Genomic DNA, 6,930 nt, shown 5'->3' with positions numbered 1-6,930 from the left:
CAGCTCTTTTGCTAGGGGGATACCACTTTGTGAGAAAAACAGTTGTCATTTCTGCCCATGAAGTAATAGAATTCTGGGGCAGCTTCTCAAACCATGTTCTTGCTTCTCCAGCTAGGGAATATTTGAATAACCTCAACCGAATAGCATCTTGTGAAACATTGTTCTGGATGTGATTAGCACACACATCCACAAAATTCTTCAAATGACGGTGGGGGTCATTCTCGGTAGAGTTCCGAAAGTATCCCTCAAGCTTCAACAACTGGTATAGAGTGGAGTCAATTTTCACAGTAGTGGCTCCAAATCGAGGCTGAATAATAGGAGATGCATAGTCTTCCTCCGGAACAAATTCAGCGAAAATATTTTCATCAACTGGTTCATTTGCCTGATTGTTCACCACATTTCCTTGGTTGTCAGCTCGTTGATTTTGCTGATGTCGATTCATGATCACCTTATTTACGCAAGTAGCAGACAAGGTGTGATGAATTAAGCAAAAGACTTCAATCAAAGCAAACACTATTTAGTAATTTCAAAACCGTATTCCCCAGCAGCGGCGCCAAAATTTGATACGCTCAAATTACACCTATTAATGGTATAACGCGGACGTTGTCAAATATAGTAACCCAACAAGGTTGGGGTCGAATCCCACAGGGAATAGGGTGTGAAAAGTTTACTAAACTTGTAGATGTTAAGTTTTAGGTCTAATGTCTTAATCCGATAAGTTGTGTAAAGGCTGGTTTTTCTATAACTAGTTGCTAAATTATTGCTTTGGTAAATATTTATGGTAAAAGAAACTAAGGTTGTGTCCCCGTCAGATGGAGCATATGATCATGGGTATTGATCTTGATATACTTATAATGGATCATTATATGAATGCACTTAATCTCTATGCGAATCTCTACTATTTCCCAATAAATAAAGATTATATCTTTCTATGATTTTCCCAAATATAAGAAAGTGATTATGAAGAACGATTAATCATGGTAAGTAAATTCCTCTTATTCCAAAGTGAATTTATTAAACAAAGTTTAAAGCTTTGAGTTCTTGTTAATTATTCTTACCAACCCTAATTATTTTTCCAAATAAATTTAGGGTTTATGGCTTTAATCAATGTTTGCAACCATTAATTATGAATGAAGAATGAAGAATAATTAAACCCTAATAATCCATTATTTGTATAACAATCACAAACCCAATCACAAAATACCCATCATTGGGTTCACAACCCTAGTAAGGGATTTTAGTTATTCATAACAAAGAACAAGCAAAAATAAATTGAAGAATTCATAAGTGCTTACTTTGGAATGTAAAAGGAATTGAGAATACTTGAATTGATGTTTGAATCTTCAAAACTTCAAAAAGAAGTTTATGTTCAAAGACAAAGGTAAAAATATACTGAATGCCCTAATAAAAACCCTACAAAGACTATTTATAATGTTTGGAAAATACACAAGTTACAGATTTTGCACTTCAGTCCCGTCATGATGAAATACGGTCCGTAAATCACTTTACGGACCGTAAAACGATTCACGCCCAAGTTAACTTTTCAGTTGTTGTCTGAAATACTGATCGTAAAGTGGTTTACGGTCCGTAAACAGCATGATCGTCTTTCACCTTCGCCAACTCAGCCTTTCTTCTGCCAGTGCTTGAATGGTTAAACACGTGCTGGAAGACAGGCCGTAAACTGAAACACGGTCCGTAAACACAGCTCGTATTTTTCCATCTTCCTCAGCTTGACTTTCTGCTTCTGGAATCCTTTAATACGACCCTGGAATACGGCCCGTATTGTGGAATACGGACCGTAAACCAAGTTTACGCCCTGATTTTGCATCTTTAACTGCTGTCATGCCAAATCTGATCCTTTTCCTGAAAAACACCAAAAAACACGTAAAATCACAACGACTTGCTTAACAACAAGTAAAACTTATAGATGAAAAGTATCGATTGTGGTGTGAAAATCACGCCACATCAACACCCCCAACTTAAAGTATTTGCTTGTCCTCAAGCAAGCCATACCACGCAACGACTCAATCTAACACCTAGAGTTCACAGAATAAAAATGTCTACATCGGTTTTGACTCGGAACTACCAGCATGCATGTTTTCCTTTAAACGACCACCCCAACTTTCTACTTTAAAGCAATATGCACAACTCAAGAATATGACGACTAACAATGAAGCTTCAATGAATGACATTACATTATCGGGCATATTATTGTGCGCACAAACGTTACTTTAGGCGGTCACTTTATTTTGCTGAATTTTCATCCTCATGCCCTCACATAGACCAAGGAATGTCCCACCACACATATATACAACAAGAATGGGACGAAGACGAAGAAGAAGAGAAAAACTCTCACACTCACAAAGAATTCATATTTACACATGCAAATACCATAGGCTTGCCCTTATTTTCTATGTTTTCATCCTAGGCTCGTTCGGTTGTGATTACATTAGGACTTGTTTTGGCTTGTAATGTAGGTTTAGGGATGGGTAGGGTACTTTTTGGATATTAGTGACTCACCCTCCTTGACACTACGACATCTCTTCACCATGATTCACCTCTTTTCTTTCGAACCCCCCATTTATTTTTCAAGTTTTCAACCTCGATGTGGTTTCATTCCTAGACTTACAACTCTTTTTGTGTTCCAATTTCCTGAATATATATATGTATACATGCAACTACCACATTGAGTCTCCACTAGCAAACTCCACCACCCCCAACTTATTTTTTTTTAACATCTACTCCATATTTTAATTCACCCCCAACTTAGGCATTTTGCCTCTTCTAACTAGTAGCATCAAGGAGGGAATGGGTGCGAAGATGAATTAATTGCAAAAAGGGTAAGGTTTCATAATTGGCTAGCCAAGAAAAAGGTCAAAAGGCTCAAAAAGGGAAACTAGGGGTATTTAAGCTTTTGGTAAGGCTTGTTTAGGCAAAGTGACTATTTCACAAAGAAGGCCTAAGATCATCTCACACCCAAACTAACTTTCGGATTTCATACAAGACCAACCGGGCAAGTTCTAGATTATACATGCATAAACAAAGTCATACTAACGGCTCACACACACATTGGCATAAGGACAATTACTTTTACACATGTGACCTCCCAAGTAGTCATTTATCACACACAATACCCCAACAACGATCATGTCATAAAAAGAATCAATCATGTTACTCAATCCTATTCTAAGTATGCATTTTTCAAATTTTCGAGGGGGAGGTCCAAAATTTTCCACAAACCACCATAAATGCCATTAGTTACCAAGTAGTACCAAATAAAACAAAATTACTCTAATCAATCTAAGTAACATCCTAAACATGCCAGTTTCAACACAAATAAAACCCCTCAGGAAAAGAATTCTGGCAAAGAAAAACCGAGGGGGTTCCTAAACACATATTTACACTACCCTACTATCAATAAGTCCCACCCCCAACGAAAAAATCAAGCACTGCCTCAGTGCTACAAATATAAGAACAAGGGAGCAATAAAGTACCTGAATGCCGTGAATATCTCATGGCCGGCCCGCTACATCCGACTCACTTCTCCAACTCACTCCTCAAAGAACTAGACTCCCCACCGGGTGCGGTCTGCTCTCGAGTGATCAATCTCGCCTCAAAGCTGTCTAGTCGAGCCTGATACACGTCGTGCTTTTTCTCAAACTCCGCACGGATCTCTGTGGTTGCCTCAGTGACCAGTTGCCGCACTATTTTCACCACTTTCGGCCGGAACTGTTTCAAGATTTTGTCTACTTGCCTTTCAGTCTGCACTGCTTTGACTGCAATCTGGCTGTAGTTAGCAGGGCTGAAGTGAAGCAGTGCCAGTTCTGGATCAGCCGGCTCGGCTGTCGCCGCAGCAGTGGCAGACCCCGAAGGAGGACCTTGCGTGGCCGGATGTGGTGGAGGAGGTCGTGCCTCAGAAATACCCAATGTGGCTGTATCAGCCTGTGAAAAGACTGTCTCTGGAATCGCTGTCATGGGAGCCTCAGGCCTAGTAGTAGCAGCATCAAGCTCGACCCCTACTGGATCAGTCCCATAAGCACGGTTCGGACTCAACTCCATCTGAGTGACGTCGTCCTCACCGGACAGATCTGCCTCCCGATCTCTCTTGCTTATCACCTTGTTTTTCCTCCAATCCCCTACATGCACAGCTGGGAGGGTATCGTCCCACTCTGGAAGCGGAATTATCTTGGCCCGGCGACACAATGCTGTGATAAGACACGGAAATACCATGTTCTGATTGGGCTTGTGTGCCCGCATATGCAGCTCCTCAGCTATCATCTCCCTAATATTCATCGGGTACCTGGACATGAAAGACGCAATAGTGACTGCCTGACTAGTGGACAGAGTATTATCTGCCTGAGTGGGGGTGATCCTGTACCGCATCAAGGTCCACCAAAATTTAGCCTCGGTGGACAAACAGCTTTTAGTGATCTTGACCTTGCCATCATTAGTCCATTTTTGCTCATGTGGCTCAGATGTAATAAGCGCCGCAGTCCATTCCCTGACGGATTTCTTGTCCTTCCTGTCTCGTTTGTCTAAGAACAGGCTCAGATCAGTAGGAGCCACAAAATCATCACCAAACAGGACCTTGTTGATGGCGGTGGAGGAAATATCAACGAGGGAGTTCCGGATCGTCACATTTTCCAGCATGGGAATCTGATGCCAAGCAAGATTCCGCTTCTTCATTGACATTAGGACAGCCCCATATGAAGCATAGAACTCCCGAACAATATGCGGAGCATACTCTCCCGGCTCATGAGTGAATGCATCTAACTTGTACCCTTTGATGGTTTCATCCAGCTGTGGATGAGCTGAAATACCATCAAAAATCAGCCGCCGTTCTTCAAATATTTTCCGCAACGGCTGTCCACTAGGCCCTGTCCCGGCCATCCATTGATCATATAACTCCTTCGACCCCTTTATTGAGAACCACAGCTTCTCTTCATCTAATCGTTTTGTCCTGACGACCAGCTTGCGACCCTCAGGCGGAGTATCAGCAACTGGATCACTGTCCTCATTAAACCCTGCTGAGTCACTCTCTGGTGTAGTTTGGGTGGCAGCTCCCCTGCTTGATGCTTCCGCGTCCGAATTCCCCCCTTCAGACTGAGAGGCTTCCGATGTAGATTTAGACGGGGTCATAGTTGGGGGCAGCGTAGATGTGATTGCCACTGTAGCTTGGGCGGGGGCCCCCCTGACTTTGGGTGGAGGTATAACCTCGGCGTACTCGGACCCCGAATGTTCCCCTTCCGAATCAGAAGATTCATTTATTAATCTGGAACCCGAGCGCGCCTTCTTCCTGTTGCCCGTGCTGTGTGCCCCCTCTTTCGTTGCTTTCCTTTTGTGACCCATTCCTGAAAAATACAAAAGTAAGATCATTAGATTGTTCCAAATATTTATGCTATCAGTGGGCGTAAACACAAAAGACGGACCGTAAGATCGTAAACTGGGCAGTTTTGTCGATAACATTCTGTTCCCTGTTAACCTTAAATACGGACCGTAAATTGAAATACGATCCGTAAAGTGTGGTCGTAAACTGCTCTTTTCTTGTGACAACATGCTGTTCATTTAGACACGCTCAAATACGGACCGTAATTTGTAATACGGTCCGTAAAGTGAGGTCGTGTTACGCACCACAGACAGACATTTTTTTTTTTTGATTTCAAACTTTCATTGCTCATCTTGGTTTCACATTGTGTTCGGGGCTTAGGTTACTCAGACTTCACCTATTTTCTACCAATTCGCATAATTCTCACAGAGTCAAGCCATTGGCGGGCAGACCAAAACTACAAATTTTGAATTCGAAGTATGGAATGCCCTCCAACCCATATGGGTGTAATTAACACTGACCCACAAAAATTGGAAAGGATTAAACCTATTTATCCCCCACAAGATCATGAACCAAGGTATTAAATGCAGAATTTCACAAACCCAGTCTAAACAATCACTTACCACTAAGTTCAAAATCACAGATGTAGAAGAATAAGGAAAACCAATCATACCTTTTTTTGATGAAGAACTACGTGACTACTGTATGCATAGATTTTGAGAGAAAGCACTTGAATCCCCAACAAAATTAAAACGTAGGGCAGGGCAGAAAGGGATATGAATGGGTGTGAGATGATCAGTTGGTGAATGGGGTTGGTGTATTTATGGTGGTGAGGAGAATGGAAGGTGATGGGTTCAAATGATGGGAAGTTGTGGGGATGGAAGAAACTGAAAAGAAAAAGCGTAAGATGGAGGGGGATCGTGGTGTAGGAGGAAATAATGGAGGGAATTTGAATAGGTGTGTCCGTTTTATTTAACTGCTGCATTATTAATTTTTTATTTATTTTTTTGTTCTAAATACGGTCCGTAAATGGATTTACGTCCCGTCTTTAGAGGTATTATGGCGGACAGTACACTGTAGTGTCTGATGTTGGTTTACGACCATGTAGGACGGACCGTATTTCATAATACGGTCCGTAAATCTGATCGCAAACCAACATGTTCATTACCTTGCTCACTGTTTTGCAGCATTGTTAAAGACGACCTAGTTTACGAGCCGTATTATGAAATACGGTCCGTAAACTTCAGGCGTCTTTTGCACTGTTGCGGAACAGTGTTTGACAACTGGACTTACCTGCAATTCAGCACAATTTTTCTGTCATATCTTCCTGCACCAAAACAACCATTACCCTATATGTACGAATAACAATAACGAAAAAATAAACATTACACTTGGGTTGCCTCCCAAGAAGCGCTTGATTTAACGTCGCGGCACGACGGTGGTGACCAATCACTCCTTGTCTTGGTACACCAGCTCATTGTTTGTTCCCAGGTGTTTCAACTTGTAGCGATCAACAATCCTACCTTCCGAGACCATTCCGTGGTAGTGCTTCAATCTCTGCCCATTTACCTTAAATGTCCGAGTACCATCTCCGGACTTCAATT

This window comes from Lycium barbarum, chromosome 3 (assembly GCF_019175385.1).
Source record: "Lycium barbarum isolate Lr01 chromosome 3, ASM1917538v2, whole genome shotgun sequence".
NCBI classification, from domain to species: domain Eukaryota; kingdom Viridiplantae; phylum Streptophyta; class Magnoliopsida; order Solanales; family Solanaceae; genus Lycium; species Lycium barbarum.
Note: the sequence above shows the minus strand (reverse complement) of the source record.